Source organism: Elephas maximus, chromosome 3, assembly GCF_024166365.1.
Source record: "Elephas maximus indicus isolate mEleMax1 chromosome 3, mEleMax1 primary haplotype, whole genome shotgun sequence".
NCBI lineage: Eukaryota > Metazoa > Chordata > Mammalia > Proboscidea > Elephantidae > Elephas > Elephas maximus.
The window spans coordinates 46,569,045-46,592,056 of NC_064821.1; the positions used below are offsets into that span (position 1 = coordinate 46,569,045).

At 43.0% G+C, this 23,012-nt stretch overlaps 1 protein-coding gene across 1 annotated transcript in view; it reads left to right on the forward strand.

Annotated features, from left to right (window-relative positions):
* Positions 1–23,012, forward strand: part of CAMTA1 (calmodulin binding transcription activator 1) — a 1,103,644-nt gene that overhangs the window by 587,345 nt on the left and 493,287 nt on the right. The gene's annotated exons all lie outside the window — the stretch shown is intronic.

Genomic DNA, 23,012 nt, shown 5'->3' on the forward strand with positions numbered 1-23,012 from the left:
ACTCATTCTATGAGGCCATTAGTGTCCTGATACCAAACAAAGACATCGCAAGAAAGGAAAACTACAGACCAATATCTCTTATGAATATAGATTCAAAAATCCTCAAGAAAACAGTAGCAAACTGAATGCAGTAACATATAAAAAGGATTACACAACCATAACTGAGATTTATCCCAGAATGCAAGATTAGTTTAATATCCAAAAATAAATTAATGTAGTATATGTTACTAATAGGCTAAAGGACAAAAACCACATGATCATGTCAGTAGATGCAAAAAATCATTTGATAAAATCCAACACTCTTTCTTGATAAAAACACTCAACAAACTAGGAATTGAAGGGAACTACCTCAACCTGATACAGGGCATCTATGTAAAACCTACACCTAAAGAAACCGTACTTAATGGTAAAAGATTGAATGCTTCCCCGCAAGAGGATCAAGACAAGAATATCTATTCTCACCACTTTCATTCAACATTGTACTGGACGTTCTGTTAGGGCAGTTGGGTGAGAAAAATAAATAAAAAGCATTCAGATTGGAATGGAAGAAATAAAACTATCTTTATTTGCAGATGACACAATCTTGTATATAGAAAATCCTACGGAATCCACTAAAAACTATTAAAACTGATAAATTATTTCAGCAAGGTTGCAGGATACAAGCTTAATATACAAAAATCAGTTGTATTTGTATAGACCAGCAATAAACAATTCAAAAAAGAAATTAAGAAAACAATTCCATTTACAATAGCATCAAAAATAAAATATGTAGGAATAAATTTAACAAAAGGAATATAAAAACCACAAAACAGTTTTGAAGAATTTTAAGAGCATCTAAAGAAATGGAAAGACATGAACAGAACACAAGACTTAATATTGTTAAGATAGCAACACTCCCCAAATTGATCTACAGATTTAATGCAATCCCTATCAAAATCTCAATTGGATTTTTCTACAGAAATTGACAAGCCAATCCTAAAATTCATATGGAAATGCAAGGAACCCAGAGTAACCAAAACAATCTTGAAAAATAAGAACAAAGCGGGAAGATTCAAAGCTGCCTATTTTAAAACTTAACTACAAAGCTACAATAACCAAGATGATGTGGTACTGGTGTAAGTGTACACATACAGATGGAATAGAATTTAGAGTCCAGAAATAAACCCTAGCATGTATGGTCAATTGAGTAAGACAAAAAAAGGAGCAAAGACAAATTAATGGGAAAAGAATAGTTTTTTCAGTAAATGGTTCTGGGACAACTCAATATACACATGCAAAAGAAGGGATTTTGGCCCTACCTCACACGAAACACAGAAAAAAGCTCAAAGTGAATTGTAGACCCCAATGTAAGAGCTAAAGCTATAAAACTCTTTGAAGAAAGCATAGGAAATGGTAGTGAACTTGAGTTAGGAAATGGCTTCTTAGTTATGACATCAAAAGTACAGCAATTAATGAGAATATTGGTAAGTTAGACTTCATCAAAATTAAAAGTATCTGTGCTTCAAAGGACAACATTGCAAAAGTATAAAGGGGACCTAGAGCTTAGAAGAAAATAGTTGCAAATCGCGTATCTTATGAGAGCTTGCATCTAGAATATACAAAGAATTCTTACAACTCAATGATAAAAAGACAACCCGTATAAAAATGGGCAAAGGATTTGAATAGATATTTCTCCAAAAAGGATATATAAATTGCCAATAAGCACATGAACAGACAATGATCAAGGGACTGAAATCAAAACCACAATAAGCTGCCACTTTACCCTCACTGCTGTTGGTTGCCGTTAGGTTGATTACAATTCATGCCAGCCCCAAGTGTTCACAGCAGAACTCTTCCACGGGGTTTTTAAGGCTGTGACCTTTCAGAAGCAGATCACCAGGCCTGTCTTCTGAGGAGTCTCCAGATGGGTTTGAACCAACAACCTTTCACTTAGTAGCCCAGCACTTAATAATTTGTGCTACCCTGGGCCTCCTTTATACTCACTGGGATGACTAGAGTAAAAAAGATAGACAATAACAAGTGCTGGAGAGAATGTGAAGTTGAAAATCTCATACATTGCTGATAGGCATAGGAAATGATCAGTCAGTTAGGAAAACAGTTTAGCAGTTCTTCAAAAGATTAGACATAGAGTTACTAAATGACCTAGCAATTCCACTCCCAGGCATATACCTAAGAGAATTGAAAACATATGTCCATAGAAAAATGTGTACACAAATGTTAATGGAAGCCTTATTCACAATAGCCAGCAAGTGGAAACAACTCAAATGCCTATAAACTGATTAACGGATAAGCAAATGTGGTATATCCATGCAAGGAAATATTTGGCAATAAAAAGGAATGAGGTACTTATACATATTACAACATGAATAAGCCTCAAAACATCCTCAACAAAGATCCTCAACGAGATGGGCTGACAGTGTCTGCAACGATGGACTCAAACATAGCAAGGACTGTGAGGCTGGCGCAGTACTGAGCAGTGCTTTGTTCTGTTGTACGTAGGGTCTCTTTGAGTCAGAACCAACACAACAGCACCTAACGACAACAACAAAAGAAGCCAATCACAAAGAAAAAAACATATCAATAAAATAGTAAATGAACAAACAGGAAATTAAGCAAAAAGGCGGGACTTTGCAAAGATCAATAAATTGATAAATCTATAGCTAGACTGGGAAACACTGGTGGCATAGTGGTTAAGAGCTATGGGAGCTAACCAAAATGTTGGATCCACCAAGCGCTTCTTGGAAACTCTATGGGGCAGTTCTACTCTGTCCTATAGGGTAGCTATGAGTCGGAATCGACTCGATGCAATGGATTTTATGGATATAGCTAGACTGATCAAAACACAAAAGAGAAATAACACAAATCATTAATGTCAGGAATAAAAAAGGATACATCACTGCAGATCCTACAAACATGAAAGAAATAATAAACGAATATTATGAAAATCCTTATGCCCATAAATTCAACAACTGAGATGAAATGGACAAATTTCTTTAAAGACAAATATTACTAAAATTGACTTAAGTAGAAATAAAAAATCTGAAGAGCTGTGTATTTATTAAAGAAATGGAATTTGTAATTTAAAAACTCTCCATAAAAAAAAAATTCCTTCATGGTGAATTATATCAAACATTTATGGAAGAAGTAATGATAATCTTACCAGACTTTTTCAGCAGATAGAGGAGGGAGCACTTCTCATTTATTTTATGAGACTAATATTACTCTGATATCAAAACTAGATGAAGGTATTTCAAGGAAAGAAAACTGCAAACCAATATCTTTCATGAACATAGATGCAAAAATTCTTAACTGAATATTAGCAAATAGATCCAGCTATATGTAAAAAGAATACATCGTGATCGATGGGGTTAATTGCTGGTGTGCAAGGTTGATTCAACATTTGAAAATCAATCAGTGTAATTCACCATATTAACAGAACAAAGGATATTAACCATATAATTATACAATCATCTCAACAGATGCAGAAAAAGTATTAGACCTAATTCAATACCCATTCATGATAAAAGGAAAAAAAAAAGAAACTTCTCAGCAACTAGGAATAGAAAAAAATTTCCTCAACCTAATAAAGGGCATCTATAAAAAGCCTATATTTAATATCACGCTTAATACTGAATTATTGTATATTGTTGTTGTTGTTAGGTGCCGTCGAGTTGGTTCCCGACTCATAGCAGCCCTATGCCCAAAAGAATGAAACACTGCCCGGTCCTGAGCCACCCTCACAATCGTTGTTATGCTTGAGCTCATTGTTGCAGCCACTGTATCAATCCACCTAGTCGAGGGCCTTCCTCTTTTCTGCTGACCCTGTACTCTGCCAAGCATGATGTCCTTCTCCAGGGATTAATCCCTCCTGACATGTCCAAAGTATGTCAGACGCAGTCTTGCCTTCCTTGCTTCTAAGGAGCATTCTGGTTGTACTTCTTCTAAGACACATTTGTTCGTTCTTTTGGCAGTCCATGGTATATTCAATATTCTTCGCCAGCACCACAATTCAAAGGCGTCAGTTCTTCTTCGGTCTTCCTTATTCATTGTCCAGCTTTCACATGCATAGGATACGATTGAAAATACCATGGCTTGGGTCAGGTGCACCTTAGTCTTCAGGGTGACATCTTTGCTCTTCAACACTTTGAAGAAGTCCTTTGCAGCAGATTTACCCAATGCAATGTGTCTTTTGATTTCTTGACTCCTGCTTCCATGGCTGTTGATTGTGGATCCAAGTCAAATGAAATCCTTGGCAGCTTCAATTTTTTCTCCATTTATCATGATGTTGCTCATTGGACCAGTTGTGAGGATTTTTGTTTTCTTTATGTTGAGGTGCAATCCAAACTGAAGGCTGTAGTCTTTGATCTTCTTTAGTGAGTGCTTCAGGTCCTCTTCACTTTCAGCAAGCAAGGTCGTGTCATCTGCATAACACGGATTGTTAATGAGTTTTCCTCCAATCCTGATGCCCCGTTCTTCTTCATGTAGTCCAGCTTCTCAGATTATTTGTTCAGCATACAGATTAAATAAGTATGGTGAAAGAATACAACCCTAGTGCACAACTTTCCTGACTTTAAACCAATCCGTATCCCCTTGCTCTATCGGAACAACTGCCTCTTGATCTATGTAAAGGTTCCTCATGAGCACAATTAAGTGTTCTGGAATTCCCATTCTTCGCAGTGTTATCCATAGTTAGTTATGATCCACACAGTTGAATGCCTTTGCATAGTCAATAAAACACAGGTAAACATCCTTCTGGTATTCTCTGCTTTCAGCCAGGATCCATCTGACATCAGCAATGATATCCCTGGTTCCATGTCCTCTTCTGAAACTGGCCTGAATTTCTGGGAGTTCCCTGTCAATATACTGCTGCAGCCATTTTTGAAACATCTTCAGCAAAATTTTGCTTGCATGTGATATTAATGATATTGTTCTATAATTTCCACATTCAGTTGGATCACCTTTCTTGGGAATAGGCATAAATATGGATCTCTTCCATTCAGTTGGCCAGGAAGCTGCCTTCCATATTTCTTGGCATAGATGAGGGAGCACTTCCAGCGCTGCATCAGTTTGTTGAAACATCTCAATAGATATTCCATCAATTCCTGGAGCCTTGTTTTTCTCCAATGCCTTCAGAGCAGCTTGGACTTCTTCCTTCAGTACCATCGGTTCCTGATCATATGCCACCTCTTGAAATGGTTGAATATCGACTAATTCTTTTTGGTATGATGACTCTGTATTCCTTCCAGCTTCTTTTGATGCTTCCTGCGTCGTTTAATATTTTCCCCATGGAATCCTTCACTACTGCAACTCGAGGTTTGAATTTTTTCTTCAGTTCTTTCAGCTTGAGAAACGCCGAGTGTGTTCTTCCCTTTTGGTTTTCCATCTCCAGCCCTTTGCACGTGTCATTATAATACTTCACTTTGTCTTCTCGACACGCCCTTTGAAATCTTCTGTTCAGTTCTTTTACTTCATCAATTCTTCCTTTCGCTTTAGCTGCTCGACGCTCAAGAGCAAGTTTCAGAGTCTCCTCTGACATCCGTCTTGGTCTTTTCTTTCTTTCCTGTCTTTTCAATGACCTCTTGCTTTCTTCATGGATGATGTCCTTGATGTCATTCCACAACTCGTCTGGTCTTCAGTCACTAGTGTTCAATGTGTCACATCTGTTTTTCAGGTGGTCTCTAAATTCAGGTGGGATATACTCAAGGTCATATTTTGGCTCTCACGGACTTGCTCTGATTTTCTTCAATTTCAGCTTGAACTTGCATATGAGCAATTGATGATCTGTTCCACAGTTGGCCCCTGGCCTTGTTCTGACTGATGATATTGAGCTTTTCCATCCTCTCTTTCCACAGATGTAGTCAATTTGATTTCTGAGTATTCCATCTGGTGAGGTCCAAGTGTATAGTTGCTGTTTATGTTGGTGAAAGAAGGTATTTGCAATGAAGAAGTCGTTGGTCTTGCAAAATTCTATCATTCGATCTCCAGCATTATTTCTATCACCAAGGCCATATTTTCCAACTACTGATCCTTCTTCTTTGTTTCCAACTTTCCCATTCCAATCACCAGTAATTATCAATGCATCTTGATTAGATGTTCGATCAATTTCAGACTGCAGCAGCTGATAAAAATCTTCTATTTCTTTGTCTTTGGCCCTAGTGGTTGGTGCATAAATTTGAATAATAGTCGTATTAACTGGTCTTCCTTGTAGGCGTATGGATATCCTATCACTGATGGCGTTGTACTTCAGGATAGATCTTGAAACATTCTTTTTGACGATGAACGCAACACCATTCCTCTTCAAGTTGTCATTCCGAGCGTAGTAGACTATATGATTGTCCAATTCAAAATGGCCAATACCAGTCCATTTCAGCTGACTAACGCCTAGGATTTTGATGTTTATGCGTTCCATTTCATTTTTGACAATTTCCAGTTTTTCCTAGATTCATACTTCGTACATTCCACTTTCCAATTATTAATGGATGTTTGTAGCTGTTTCTTCTCATTTTGAGTTGTGCCACATCAGCAAATGAAGGTCCCGAAAGCTTTACTCCATCCACGTCATTAAGGTCGACTCTACTTTGAGGAGGCAGCTCTTCCCCAGTCATCTTTTGAGTGCCTTCCAACCTGGGGGGCTCATCTTCCAGCACTATATTGGACAATGTTCTGCTGCTATTCATAAGGTTTTCACTGGCTAATGCTTTTCAGAAGTAGACTGCCGGGTCCTTCTTCCTAGTCTCTCTTAGTCTGGAAGCTCAGCTGAAACCTATCCTCCGTGGGTGACCCTGCCGGTATCTGAATACTGGTGGCATAGCTTCCAGCATCACAGCAACACACAAGCCCCCACAGTACGACAAACTGACAGACATGTGGGGGATTTAGGCAGAGGGAACAGCATATCCAAAGGCCCTGAGGCAGGAGAAAAAGTGGTAAACTGGAGGAAAAGAATGAAGCCTAGTTATTGTACAGGGAGCACAGAGCATGAAAAGGGGCTGGAGAGGTGGTAGGAACTGAGCCTTACAGAGCCTCCTGGGCTGTGATAGGCATTTGGAATTTAGCCTGAGAGGCACAGGAGTCGTTGGAAGGTTTTAGGTAGGGGAGTGACATCGTCTGACTATTGTTTTAAAAATGTCACTTTGGCTGCTGTATGGAGGATTGCCTGGGACTGGGGATGCAGAATTCAAACAGGAGGGACTTCCCCATTCAGTGTTCAGAACAGGTGGTCCTGGCTTCTCCTCCCCTTCTTCCCCTTGCCCTTTTTCTTTTCTACCTAGTTTCTTCTCTCTTTTCTGTTTTAAAATTCTGGGCCTCAGGCTTAAGAAGCAAGAGGCTACAGATGGCTCGGGTCTTGGAGTGGTGAAGCCAGGGAACTGGCAGCCCCGAAAGCTGTCACATGTCACACAAGTCATCCTTCCAGAGCCGCAGCTACCTTCTCGGCAGAATGTCAAGCAGCTTGGTACCAGGAGCAGCTGCTCAAAGCGGCTCTGAGCATTGTCAGAGCGCCATAAACAAAACGGACAGGTTTCTGCAGAGATAACCTCTTGGCCTCCAACCCCGCCTTGCACTGTGCCGCTGGCCGGGAGCTCTCTTCTAGCATCTGTTTCTGGTACTTGCACAGCCCATGGTGCAGGGCTTTCGAATGCCATGGTGCCTGCATGCTAAAACACCCTGCATCAAGGCAGGGGCAGGACCCTAGAGCCCTTCGCTAAGTGTCTGTTCTCTCGAATGAAGGAAGGCTGAGCTATAGCCTCGGGTTATGATGGGGGTCCCCCTAGACCAAAAAAAAATTTTTTTAAATGTCCCCCTAGACCAGAGAGGGATATACTCGCCAAGCAGGATCCTTAGTATCCTGGAGACCCTGATATGTTGTTGGTTGCCATCGAGTCGATTCTGACTCATGGTGATCCCATGTGTTGCAGAGTAGAACTGTGGCTCCATAGGGTTTTCAAGGCTGTGACCTTTTGGAAGCAGATTGCCAGAGCTGTCTTCCAAGGTGCCTCTGGGTGGACTTGAACCTCCAACCTTTCTGCTAGTGGTCGAGTGCTTAACTATTTGTGCCACCCAGCTGCTGCCCAGAGTAAAGGGGCAGTTAGTGGCCCCAGGAAAAGAGCCTGCTGGTTGCTATAGAAACCATGTGCAACTGGAAAGTCCACTCAGCCCTCCTCAAATGCCTTTATTACTCCTGTAAATGTCAGAGATGCTAGGCCATTTTAAAAAAGAACCAGCCACCACGATCTTCCCAGCCTGATAGTAAGAGTGAGTCTCTCCTCTTGCCCACCAGGTGCTCGGCCTCATGCTTATTTCCTCCAACCTGACTGGCTGGCCAATCAGCAGGAAGCCCTCTGGTGTTCTGAATTGGGCTCACCAGGGAATGAATGTTGAAGAATTCCTCTGATCAGCTTCCACTTGACTCTTTGGGAGAGTTCTAATGATTGCCAATCTCCCTACATATATGATAAAAACCATCCTGCCCCAGGAAGCAACCACTGGGGTTAGCAGAAATCTGTGAATTTATGAAGGGGTTTCTGCAGAAAGAGTGTGAGGCATCTTTTTGAAAAGAAGAACTTTGAACACACCAAGAAGTCCTAGGTGGTACAAACATTTAAGTGCTCGGCTACCAACCAAAAGGTTGGCAGTTCAAATCCACCCAGAGATGCCCTGGGAGAAGGGGCTGGTGATCAGCTCGTAAAAGTTCATAGCCTTGAAAACCTTGTAGAGCACAGTCCTACTCTGCAGCACATGGGGTCTCCATGAGTCAGAATCAACCTGATGGCAACTGGTTTGGGTTTTGGTTGGACACAGCAAGGGTGGGGCCTAGACCATAGCAATCAAGGACAAGCTCTTCTTGGGGAGGCAGCTCTATAATTGCTGTGAGGCCCCAGTTTGCAGTAACTGCTCAGGTAATTGCTTTGTAATTGATCGCATCACCTTCTTCCTGTTTAATAAATAGCATGGATAAAACCAAACCACATGTGGTGGGGTTGTAGCTTAAATTCCATTCACTGTAGCTACACATTTTCATTTAGCATATAAAGGTAGTTTCTATGTAAATGATTTCAGAAGGTTCTCCATGGACTGATGACATTAGTGTCTGGATGGACTGAAGCTGTCTGAGTAATTGAGACTCCAACGGCATGGTGCGTCTTGGAGAAAGAAATTGGCACTGTCACTTGTACACTTTTTTTTTTTAAAGCCAAATTAGGAGAGAAGTGCTGAAAAGCAAAAACAAATATTTCCTAAACAAGAATTCAAAACGTGACACATTTGTTTTGACTTAAAGAGCCAAATTCTTTAAAAATAGAGAATTAATGATTCCGTTGGTGAACTTTCCACAGAAAAATTATTAGCGTTGCCCAGTGTGGAGATACTCTCTTTTTACTCACCCAATCAATCACTTCTCCACCTGAACACAGGGTCTCTCTATTTCTAGTCCCTCTACTGGCAACAGAAATTATAGTATAGACGTTAGTTCAGTTTTAAAAACACAGACTTGTAACTTTTTTCTTTATAATATTAATCTCGCAAACCAATTCAAGAATCTCTCTTTTTTTAATGGTCTTCTGGACTTCAAGATTCTAGGAATATATTTAATAAACCGAAGTGGTTTATAGTAAATGTGTCAGAAGCCTGATCTGCCCATGGAGAAAATAATTGTTGTAGAAACAAGAGTAAAACCTTGTTCCCAGGTAGGTAAATGTCCTGAAAAGTCGGATTCCATTCCCTTGAGTGCAAATCTCTTGTGAATTAAATACTCTGGGAAAGAGAAGTCGAAGCAGTAAAGTAGGAAAAACAATCAAAAAAACTTGGAAATGAGTGTGTTCTTAAATGAAAATATTAATCATACTAAATTAGAAAAAAGTATTAAAATAGTTTTAGATTAATGCAGACTGAATATCAATATAATTGCAGCGGCTTAATTTGGCATAGAAAGCATCTAATGAAATATTTTAATATCACTGTCCATTCAATTTACCAGCTGGAATTTCATGGGATATTAAGTGGTTTTTAAATTATCGTTGCAAAATCTTTCAAATCCATGTTTTGTTTTGTTGTTTATGGAAGAAATAAATACTCTAGCGTGTGTGTGCACGCGTGTGTGTATTTCCTCATTGCTGAGTCTAAATCTAAACCCCTAGGTAGTTGAACAGGAAAGAACCAATCCCTTGTTCTTGCCAGCAGTGCCAGGAATCAGCATTTCTCTACTGTTGGAGTCTTTGCCAGCTGGGGGCCTGGGCTCCGTGTTATCCTGAAACTGCTTAGTTTAACAAGAGACACTGTTTATCCAGAGGGCATAGCTGAGAGCAGAGAGAGCCTTAGAGGTTATCCACTTAAGCCCTTCCTTTTTAAACTGAGGGAGATGATCGCTCCATCGTATTGTACCAGCTGCTGCCAAGTCGATTTCAACTACAGTGACCTCATGTGCTTCAGAGTAACTGTGCTCCATAGGGTTTTCAATGGCTGATTTTTCAGAAATAGATTGCCAGGCCTTTCTTCCTGGGTAGACTCAAACCTGCAACCTCTCAGCAGCTAAGCACATTAACACAGGGACCCCTCACCATTTCATAGGAAGGGAGTGTAAGGGGGCTCATTTCTTGTGTGTCCTGTGAAACATAGACCACGATAAAGCCTTCCAGTACGGGGAAGGGACCCCAGAGGGTAATTGTGGAAGCATGATTTTCCACGGATTCTGTACCCACACCGTTGCATCTCCTGACCCAGCATTTTTCTGGCTCTCTGGTCACTCTGACAGTGGTTCTCCATCCTGCATGCTCCTGCCTTCTCTCTTCTCCATAAGGTTTCCTCTCCTCCCCTTTGGCCCTCCCTCTCTGATAACTGCCCCAGACTCAGAAGAACAAAACTTCTTATGGGTGGTTTTTATTCCTTCTCTCATTTGGATTCTCAGCAGCCTTTGATTCATTCAGCTCCTGTCTCCCTTCTTCCTAAAATTCTTTTTTCTTGGCTTCCTGGCCCGGAAAATCTGGATCTTATCAGTCTTTCTCACCGCTCCTTCATTGTTCAGCTTTTAGCTGTGAGCCTCCATTTGAGGCTGAGTAAAGAAGGAAGGACCTGAGAAGAAGACGGAGTCTCTCTCCCTCAACGAGCCTGCAGTTTTCAGAGAAAAATTGCCTGGGAAGGGCTGGCAGGGCAGACAGTTGCTGGCGTTTAGATAACGGCTGGAAATCTGAAGGGTTTGGATTTGTGCCTTGAGCCATACGGAGCTACTGAAGGTTTTGAGTGAGACAAAAATGTGACAAAATGTCCACAAGATTTATGTACAATGATGGTCACTACAGCAGTATTTTATAATAGCGGGAATTTGGAACAACTCAGTAGTTGTATAGATCATGGCACTCTTCCAATTATTTGTAGATAAACAATTATATAGAAAAGCATAAAGAAAAATAAAAAAAGAAAATAAATCATTAGTAATTTCATTCCTGATATAACCGCTGTTAAGATTTGTGTGTAAAAAGCCCTGATGGTGCAACAGTTAAGTACTTGGCTGCTCGCTGAAAGGTTGATGGTTCGAACCCACCCAGCGGAATCTGGGGATCTGTTCCCATAGAGATTGTTGTTGTTGTTGTTGTTAGGTGCTGTTGAGCCACTTCGACTCATAGCAGCCCTATGTACAACAGAACAAAACACTGCCCGGTCCTGCACCATCCTCACAATCGTTGTTATGCTCGAGCCCACGGTGCAACAGCAGCCACTGTGTCAATCCATCTTGTTGAGGGTCTTCCTCTTTTTCACTGACCCTGTACTTTACCAAGCATGATGTCCTTCTCCAGGGACTGATCCCTCCTGACAACATGTCCAAAGTATATAAGACGCAGTCTCGCCATCCTTGCTTCTAAGGAGCATTCTGGTTGTACTTCTTCCAAGACATATTTGTTCATTCTTTTGGCAGTCCATGGTATATTCAATATTCTTCGCCAACAATCCCACAATTCAAATACATCAATTCTTCTCTGGTCTTCCTTATTCATTGTCCAGCTTTCACATGCGTATGAGGTGATGGAAAACACCATGGCTTGGGTCAGGCCCACCTTAGTCTTCAAGGTGACATCTTTGCTTTTCAATGCTTTAAAGAGGTCTTTTGCTTTTTTTCACCAACACAAATGATGACTACACACTTGGGCCTCGCCAGATGGAATACACAGGAATCAAATCAGCCTGTAAAGATTACAAGCCAGAAACCCCTATGGGCAGTTCTACCCTGTCATGTGGGGTCGCTATGAGTTGAAATCAACTTGATGGCACCTAACAACAAGATTTATGTGTGCCCACCTTCCCCCTCCCCCAACCTCCACTCCAGGTACTCTGCACACACTATCACCCCAACTGTACTAGGCATCCCACAGTACTGTACATGTAACCGTTCTACTTAATATTATGTTGGACATGGTTCCTCATGTCCTTGGCTACTGTCTGCAATCCTGACCTTGAACTGATGGATACTGTTCTGGATACAGCATTCCTGAGGTTTAGAAATTGAGCTTCTTCTCTTCCAATTCTCCACGTCCTCCTAGGTCATCTCAACCATACCTACAGCTCCATTACCACCTGCACACAGGTGACTTGCATTTTTATATTTCATCCTAGTCCTCGTCTCTGAGCTCCAGACAGGACAGTCAACTACCCACTTGACATCTGCCCTTAGAGTCAGCAAACTCATGACCTGTATCTTCCAACGTCTCTTATTTCAGTCAAAGGCAGTCCGTCTACCCAGTTATGCAAGCCTGAAACCTGTGAGTCATTCTTGACACGTTCTTCTCTGGCAGATCCCTTATCCGAATAAACTCCAATCCATTTTATCTCTGGAAGCTCTCCGATCCATCCCTTTCCTCCACCTCCTTGGTCATCACACTAATCCAAGCTGCCGCCACCTGGACTACAGAAATGTCCTTCTGGCTGTCCTATCTGCATCTGTCCTTGCCATCCCCCACCCATTCTGTCTCCAGACTGCAGCAGAAGGGTCTTTCCAAAGCGCAGATCCTACCAGTCCTTCCTTAGCTGTTTTTTAAAATTTTTTTGTTGAGGTGAAATTCACATAACATACGATTAACCATTTTAAAGTGTACAATTCAGTGGCACTTAGTGAGTCCACAATGTTGTGCAACAACCACCCGTCTCTAGTTTAAAAGTTTTTCACCACCCCAGAGATATACCTCATACCTGCTATAAGTAATCACTCCCTATTCTCCCACCCTCTGTCCCCTAGCAACCACTAATCTGCTGTCTGTTGCTATGGATTTGCCTATTCTGGATATTTCGCATAAAAGGAATCATGTAATATGTGACCTTTTGCATCTGGCTTCTTTCAGTTTGTATAATGTTCATCCATGTTGTAGCATGTATCAGTACTTCATTCCTTTTTTATGGCTGAATGATATTCCATAGTGTAGACGTATCAGGGAGCCCTGGGGGCACAGTGGTTAAAGTGCTCAGTTGCTAAACAAAAGGTTGGCTGTTCAAACCCACCTGATGCTCCTCAGGAGAAAGATGTGGAAGTCTGCTTCTATAGGGATTTGCAGCATTGGAAACCCTATGGGGCAGTTCTACTCTGTCCGATAAGGTTGCTCTGGGTTGGAATTGACTTGATGGCAGTGAGTTTTTCTTTGGTATGGAAATGTCATTCCATTCACCAGTTGATGGACATTTGGGTAGTTTCCACCTTCTGGCTATTATGAATAATGCTGCTATGAATATTTGTGTGCAAATTGCTGTTGGGTATGTACCTAAGAGTGGAATTGCTGGGTCTTATGGAATCGACTCGACGGCACTGGGTTATGGTAACTCTGTTTAACTGTTTGAAGAACTGCCAGGCTATTTTCCAAAGTGGCTGCATTATTTTATTCTCCCACTAGCAGTGTATGAGGGTTCCAATTTCTCCACATCCTTGCCAACACTTATTTCCCTGCACCCCCACCTTTTTTTTTTAATTCTAGCTCTCTTAGTGGGTGTGGGTGTTATCTCACTCTGGTTTCTTTAGTTCTTAGGATGACGCACATAACTATTTGGTTGGGACCCAGAACTCTGGAGCCAGACTGCCGGAGGTGAGCCCTTTTCCTCCCTTTCCCAGCTGTGGGGCCCTGTGTATTTCACTTAAATCTCTGTGCCCAGTTCCCTCATCTCCTGTGAGCATTACATGAGCCAATATAGACAGAGCTCTTAGGTCAGCCCTGTCACAGAGAAACACTATTTCAGTGTTTGCTGTTGTTGTCACTGTTATTTATTGTTGCTGTTATCTGTAAAATAGGGATCATAGTGAGAAACACATGGGTTAATATGTGCAAAATTCTTAGAAGCATGCCGACTGTGGAGTAAGCCCTTAATTAACGCTAGCTGTTGTTTTTGTCCCTCCAGCCTCATCTTGTGCCATATGCTTCTTCTTTCCCTGTTCTCCACATGGAGAGACAGCTCATCTCTCCCTCCTCCTTGGAACTCTTTTTTCATGGCTCAGTTCCTTGTGTTCACTGCACACCCACCCACCACAGGGCCTTTGCATATGTTCTTACTTCTGTCTGGAACGCTGCCCTGTCATCTTCACCTAATTAATGCACTCAATGGCTACTTTCTGGCTTCCCTGACTGGGCCACATACCCTGGTGTCAGGCACTCTTCTAGAGAATGCACAGGCTTTGTTCAAGGAGGGATGGGATGGTGGAGTGGAGATCTCTCTTTTCCAATCCCATGTATAAGGAGAAGACACAATTTAAGCAGCCCTCTTTGGAACCCATTGCTCCTGAAGACTCACCCACAGGGCCTTCAATGGGCTCTGGTGATGTGCCATCCCCAGGTCCTTCTGGCCAGGTGGCCTCAATGGCCATGTACCCCAGAGAGAATAGATGTGCAGCCTGACCAGGAGAGGGAGAGCCAGCATGTATCCAGAAGATGGATTTTTGTAGGCAGCCAGTGTCTACATCACCTGGTCCTCATTACCAGAGCTGCTGATGAGAAAATGGGTCAAGAGGATCAACTGAGCCAATTTCCTGTTCTGTATTTTCTTTTCATTTGAGAGAAGATAGACAGAATCCTTTTCCGGTAATGACATCCCAGAGGGGAAAGTACTGGAGCAACTTTCCCACCTAATTCATGATTCACACTGTGCTCCATGTGCTTTGTTCTGTGAGGTGTAGGCTGACCTGAACCATGGTGCTACCTCTGTTGGAATGTCCCAACCCATGGCGTCATTGACTTGTGACTCAAGGATCATTGGAGACTCTCCAAGCTGGAGAAGAGAGGCACCAGGGCCTCACCTGTCTGATGGCAGCTGTTCTAAACAAACACTCAGAGCCTTTTCTTTTCCTTCTGAAATAGAAACCACAGATACTGTGGTTTATAAACACCTGAGCTATTTTAAAGATGTTGACAGAACAGAACTCCCTGACCTTGTCAATGTTGCATGAAGGGAAACCATCCCTCCCAGATCTGCCCATCTCTTTTTACTGAATCAAGATTCACATGGTGTTCTTTTAGGGTGTTCTAAACCAGAAAACCAAACCCATTGCCATCAAGCCTATTCCGACCCACAGCTACCCTATAAGAACTGCCCCATAGGGTTTCCAAGGAGCCGCTAGTTGATTTGAACTGCAGACCTTTTGGTTAGCAGCTTTAGCTCACTATAGCTCTTAAGCACTGTGCCACCAGGGCTCCTTAGCGTATTCAAGCCCCTTGAAAGTAGGGTGCCTGGGAGCATCAGACAGCCTCTCATTTGTGCATATAGTAGCTACTGTAATCATACGTTGCTTGTTCTGATTCCCATTGATGGCTGAGACTCCCACAGCAAAACCAGGACCAGTGGAGAGTCCTGATGCATGGTCCAGTTACAACTAAACCCTAAAATATCAGTGGCTTAATACAGTGCACGAGTCCCTAGGTGGTGGAAAGAATTAATGTGCTCCAAAATTGTTCGCGGTTTGAGTCCTCCCAGAGGTGCCTTAGATGAAAGGCCTGGTGATCCACTCCTAAATCTATGGGAAATTCGCAGGCCACATGTGGCCTCTTTTCAAAATGTAAAGGTCAGGAGAAGACCTGCTCTATTACCCGTGCTCTCTCACAAGTGGCTACTCCAGAAGCTTCTGCCACTGTGCTGGCTGCGTCTAGTGTGTACCAAGCACTGTGCTAGGTTCTAAGGGCTCAAATGCAATACCACATGATTCCTACCCTCCAGGTGCTTATAGCCTGAGCACTAAGGTACTAGATAATCCTTCTGCTGGTGGTGGGGCATTTGACTGGAGTCTTGAAGGGTGAGGTTTTGGTCAGGCAGGAGTTTGCTTGGCATTGAGCTAAGCTAAGAGCATGGACAGAGGGGACAAGGGGCCAGAGCTTCTGCACGCTTTAAACCACTGGAGTAATTCCAGATCTGGGGTCTCCAGATGCCCGAGGGTCCCTGAAGATAGCAATGGGCGTCAACAGCTCTTTGTAGCCTTGCAAAAGCCCAAGCAGAGATCTTCCATGATTAAGGAATGTGTGTGGCTATAGCATCCACCCTCTCCTCTTTTGGCTGGAATTATGTAAGCTCAGAGTGCCAACAGTGCTGTCATCCTGAGACAAGCTGATGGGTAGATATATACACTTGCTGAAATTAATGAGAGCCATCATCATATCAACACAGTATGTTCAGTAGCCAGCATTTTTCTATGTAGGATGAAGATTTTGGGAAACCACTGGGCTAAAGCATTGGGTCTCACATCTCATAGGGCGCTACGCTCAGATTTAAAAGGTCAAAAATGACCCCAAGTATTCCTGCCCATTAGTGAACAAATGTTATGGATTGAATTGTGTTCCCCCCCCCCCAAATTTGTGTTGAAATCCTAACCCCAGTGCCTGTAAATATGACTGTGTTTGGAAGTAGGGGTTTTCTTTGTTATGTTAGTGAGGTCATACCAGAGTAGGGTGGGTCCTAAACCTAACTCCTTCTTAAAAAAAAAAAAAAAAAATTTTTTTTTTTTTTAATCCCTTCTAGGTTATAAAAAAAGCAGAATGAACACAGATACACACAGGGAAAGAGAGGGGCCATGTGAAGATCATCTACATGCAAAGGGATGCCTATGATTGAGAGCCCCACCCCTGCTGTCTAGTCAATTCCAACTCATAATGACCCCATAGGACAGAGTATAACTGCCCCATAGGGTTTCCAAGGTTGTAAATCTTTACAGAAGCAGACTGCCACGTCTTTCTCTTGCAGAGAGGCTGGTGGGTTTGAATCATAGACCTTTTGGTTTTCAGTCAAGTGCTTTAACCACAATGTCACCAGGACTCCTTAAGGTTTGAGGGCAGTCACCAGAAACTAGGAGAGAGTCACAAGAAACAGAAGGAATCAGCTCAGCTGAGACCCTGATTGGGACTTTTAGCCTCTGGAACTATGAGAAAATACATTTCTGTTCCTTAAAGTCACTTATTTGTGGTATTTCTGCTATGGCAGCCCTGGATAACTAAGACAAGTTAGAGATTTGGGGGGCCATTTAGGCTGAGTGGAAAGAGAATAGACCTGAGCAAAAATCTCAGTAGTAAGACCTCAGGCAAGTTAACGAGGCTTCCTGAGTCTCAGTTCCCTCCTCTGTAGAATGAGGAGAGAGGGCGCTAAGAGCAGACCGTGAGCACAGAGTCTCGCCCGGTGCCTTTCATCAAGTCGGCACTCAATACACAGAAGCTGGTGGTACAACTCCTACTCCTACCACTCTAAGTGTCAAAAATTGTTGTGATGATCACTGTGAGACTTATTCTATCAGTATAAACTCGCTCAACCTGATCCTCTCTGGCTGAGATCAGCCTGCCCTGAGAAACGGCAGGTTCTGGGGAGAGATCAGAGAATGAGGGAAAGCTGAATTATTTTTGTCATGAGACACTTGGCAAGGAACACGGGTGTTGGGGTGGAGGGAGGGAGATGCTACAGAGAGAGATTCTAGCAGTCAGAAGCAGCATGGCTGTAGTGAGCAACTAGTGGGAGAGGCAGGGCACCTTGTGGTAGGAGGGTCCCAACACCCTAGCCAAGGTCTGCAGATGGCATGCTACTGTAATTAAGCTTGAATGTAATCATCATTTTTTAAATTTGTTTTAGGACTCAAATTGGGTATCATTTCATTGTGAATGCACAGACTAGGACATTATAATTATCTGAGGGGAGACCTCTGAGGATACCCAGAATCATGAGATTTCTAACTTGTATGTTCAGAACTGCCCCTGGGACTGAAATGGACTACACTGACCAAGGTCCTCCATTTTCCTCTCTTTTAATCATCATCACATCTAATACTTTTTACATGTTGTATTGGTCAGGCTAGGCTAGACCATGCTTCAGTAACAATTAAACCCTAAAATGTCAGTGTCTTAATACAATGCAGGCAACCCTGGGTGGCACAAACAGTTAACAGGCTTCAGAAATGGTGGCGGTTTTAGGCCTCCCAGAGATGCTTTGGAAGACAGGCCTGGTGACCTAATTCCCAAAATTCCACCATCAAAAACCCTGTGGAGCATGTTTCTACTCTGACACACATGAGTTTGCCATGAGTTGGAGCCAACTCAATGGCAGCTTTTTTTAAAAAAAAAAATACACACAAGTTTATTTCTCACTCACATTACAGTCCTGGTGGTCAGGTACCTTTCCACAGTGGCTTTCCTCCAGGTGGTGACTGAAGAATCCCAGCTCCTTCCATTATATGGCTATGCCATCTTAGAATCTTTATTTTTTAGCCCTGAGGATGGGAACAGAGAAAGAGAATGTGGAATACCAAGCAGGATGCTTAGGAGCTAGGCTCAGAAGAGGCATGCATCACTTTTACTCTCATGTTATTGGCCAGAATTCAGTTGCATGGCCAATCTAACCACAAAGGAAGCTGGGAAATGTAGACTTTCTTTATCCAGAAAGAGGAAATGAGATTGATAAACATCTAGCTAGTCTCTGCCACATGCATAATATCTCATTTAATTTTTAAAAAACCCCATGTGATAGGTACTGTAATTATCCCTAATGCCATATGAGGAACTTGAGGTACAGAGATGTTACCTGACTTATTCTGGTGAGTGATGAGCTCAGGATTCAAACATAGAAATGTATACTCTAAAGCCCATGTTCTTAACATTTTTGCCCAGCCTTTATTACAGACCCTGGAATAGGCAATGTGGGGATGGAGGGAAAAATGAGACATAGTTTGTGCCTACTCGAAAAGCTTAAAATCTAGAGCAGTTTTCCAACAGAAAGTGGTTGCATTTTGTCTCAAACCCTCAGAGCATTGCACTTTCCTTCTGTATAACTTTGCAGTGTGGTTGCTTGTATGTATCTTCTGTACAAGACTGCAAGTTTCAATGTCAATGAGCATCCCTGCACTGCCGTTAGCCTGATAGAGAATGAGTAAACTCTGGCTGGATGGCGTACCTATGATGTGGGTCATTAAGTCAATAGAGTTTGGAGTCATGGGTGAGGAAGAGAAGAGGCAGGCAGGGGAAGACCCAGATAAAGGGCCATTGTGCTGGAAGCAGGAAGCCAAGGCTAAGTCAAGGGTGGAAAAGATGGCGTTGATTAATTGTGTTATATGGAGCAGAAGTGTGAGGAGGAGATGATTGGAAGAGGACAGTAAATGTTATGGATAGAATTGTGTCCCCCCAAAATAGGTATTGTAAATAGGATCACTGTTATGGATTGAATTGTGTCCCTCAAAAATATGTCAATTTGGCTAGGCCATGATTCCTAGTATTGTGTGATTGTCCACCATTTTGTTATCTGATGTGATTTTCCTATGTGTTCTAAATCCTATCTCTATGAAACCCTGGTGGCATAGTGATTAAGAGGTATGGCTGCTAACCAAAAGGCTGGCAGTTTGAATCCACCAGGCGCTCCTTGGAAACTCTGTGGGGGCAGTTCTACTCTGTCCTATAGTGTTGCTATGAGTTAGAATTGACTCAACTGCAATAGGTTTGGTTTGGGTTTTTTTTTTAATGATGTTAATGAGATGGGATTAGTGGCAGTTATGTTAATGAGGCAGGACTCGATCTACAAGATTAGATTCTGTCTTAAGTGAGCAGAGAGATAGGGGTTACTCATACCACCAAGAAATATAGCCAGGAGAATAGCTCATCCTTTGGAACCGAGCTTCCTGTGCTGAGAAGTTCTTAGACTAGGGGAAGGTTGATGACAAGGACCTTCCTCCAAAGCCGACAGAGGGAGAAAGCCTTTCCCTGAAGCTGGCGCCCTGAATTAAGACTTCTAGCCTCCTAAACTGTGAGAGAATAAAATTCTGTTTGTTAAAGCCATCCACTTGTGGTATTTCTGTTATGGCAGCACTAGATGACTAAGACAGTTGCTGTGAGTCAGAAATCGATTTGATAGCAACAAGTTTGTTTTTTGGTTTTATACTTGTGGATGTAACTCATTTGGGAATAGGGTTTTCTGTTACGTTAATGAAGCCATATCAGTGTAGGGCATGTCTTAAGCTAATCACTTTTGAGATATAAAAGAGTAGATTAGATATAGAAGTAAGGAGGCATAGATGGGGGAAGAGAGATGCCACATGGGGGTCACAAAGGAACACCAAGAAGAATGCTAGGTAAGCTGAGACAAGTGTTTTCCCCCAGAATGACTTCCCCTAAAGCTGGTGCCCTGAATTCAGACTTCTATCCTCCTTGGAGCCCTGGTGACGCAGTAGTTAAGAGTTCAGCTGCTAACCAAAAAGTCTGCTGTTCAAATTCACCAGCCGCTCCTTGGAAATCCTATGGGGCAGTCCTCCTCTGTTCTATAGGGTTGCTAGGAGTCGGAATCGACTTGACAGCAATGGGTAACGAGTATCCTAAACTGTGAGAAAATAAATTTCTGTCCTTTAAAGCCACCCAATTGTGGTATTTTGCTTATAGTAGCACTAGATAACTAAGAAGGTAACCAAGAGGCTATTGGTGCCTTGAAGACATGATGAATGTTGGGGCAGAAGCCAAAAGGCCAGGGGTTGAGGAGAGAGCAGAGGCAGTTAGTAGACACTTGGTGTTCACAGGAGAGATAAGGTAGTAGAGTCAATGTGGGGTAAGGTCTGGAGTCTTAAATGTACTTCTGGGAGAGAGAAAATGAGTAGGAGGGGCAAGAGTGAACAGTCAAAGGAAGTAGCCAGTCCCAAAGGGGAGAGAAAGGAAAGAGGTTAAGATCACAGGTGCAGGGTTAACCTTGGAAAGGTGAAGGGTTAACCTTGGCAAGAAAAGAGCGTCTTTTTTCCGAGGTAGGTGAAAGAGAAGCAGGGGCCCGGCTTCCTCATCTGTAAAACGAGGATGCTTCTACCTGTACCTCTAGTCTTCTTGGTGATGGTGGGAGGTGCATTGGAAAGTGCTGGGGGAGGAGAGTTGCTGTGAAACGTGTGACATTTTCATCAAGATCATTACACTGGTGACATCAGGCAGCACTGTGTGGGTGTGGGTGTGGCTTGGCACAGCTGAGGCAGTGGATGAGGAGATTCAGGGGTTCCAACATGGAAAGTGCTTTCACTGGCTTGGAAGTTTTCTCCGGCTTTTGATCCAGCCTCTCCAGATCCCGGTGATTAGGAAACTGTGCTCTGTTTCCCTTACTGGTGGCCCCAGCTCTGGCAGAAACAGTTCTTTGCCTTCAGTTGTGGAATTGGGAAAGCAGCAGTAGGTGGTGGAATGTCACTTACTGGGCTCCATCTGCCTCCCCTCCTGGGCAGGGCAAGCCTCCCTTCAGTGAGGGTCACTCAGCTGCCTGAAGTTTGTCTCAAGGTTTTAGAGGCAGCGCCATGCCTCTGGGTCTGTGGGAAACCATTTGGCATTTCCAAAGAGATGCGTTGTAATTACCACCACCCACGCATTTATTGTCTTAATCTTCCTGCCTGCGTTGAGATAAATTTTTAACATTTTCTCCACATACAAACTGCTATCTTCAAATTTTCTTGATTTGCTGTGTGGTTAATCCTTCTCATCCATTTGTTGCTGTTGTTATTATTATCACCATCAGCAGCAGCACATTATTATGGTGAGCACAACCATTTTTGGTTCCTCTCAGATGGAAGAGAGCAGTAGAATGAGTCTCCCAATCGCTGGGAAAAGCCCAGCATGTTCTGATGCTTTTACCTACATGTTCCCTGAGATACCTTTTGACGTTACTGTTCTAGGACTTTCCCCCACTTTGGAAAGGAGGAAACAGAGGCTTACAGTGAAATGACTTTCACAGGGTTACTCAAAATGGCAGAATGGGAATCGGCCCCCCGGCTTCTGGATGCTGAGTCTAGTGTCTTTTGCGTGGCCCAATACAGGCTTCTGAACCCATTTTCGCATTCTTCTTCTGAGTTGGCCAGAATGGAAGCCTCAGGCAGGGCCATGGGATGCGCCAATGGGCAGGGAATGCAGGGTCTGGCTTCTTCACATCGCACTCACTAAAAGCACCAGTTGGACTTTCACTCCAGGATCAGACACAGTGCCCAGTGGGTGGAGACAAGAATATGCAGAGATGGGGCGACTGGGCTGTAGTATATAGAGAGGAAAATCTCTGTAGAGCTGTGCTTACCAGGCAGAGTGTCACTGTGTGGTAGGGAGCCCCTGGGCTGCAGGGTCAGCTAACGGCATTCTGCCTTTGAGTACCTGTACAACTACAGTGGGCCTTTTTGACCCTCAGTTTCCTCGTCTGAAAATGGAGTCGATAATTCATAACTCCTAGGAGTTGTTCAGGGTATTAAATGAAATAGTGTAAGCAAAGTGCCTAGCCCATGCTTGTTCCCAGTAGGCTGACCAAGCCCTCTAAGCACCACCCCCAGCATATGGTCAGATTGTCTTCTGGGCTCAAGTTATATTCTCACAATGAATTAGCTGCTAAAGGAGGGATGATCCCTGGGGTCACTTCAGCTGCCTGAGTTTAGGAGGAGGGTGCTGCACCTACAGCCCATACTGGGCTTTAGGTCTTCTCCTTTCTTTGCTGGCAGAAGTGGAAGGGCAAGGAGTCATGCAAGGAATGGGTGAGCCGAGGAGACAGGGCTGCCAGCCACTCCTTTCTGTTGGCAGCGTTGCCCTTGGGCATTTTCGATTGTC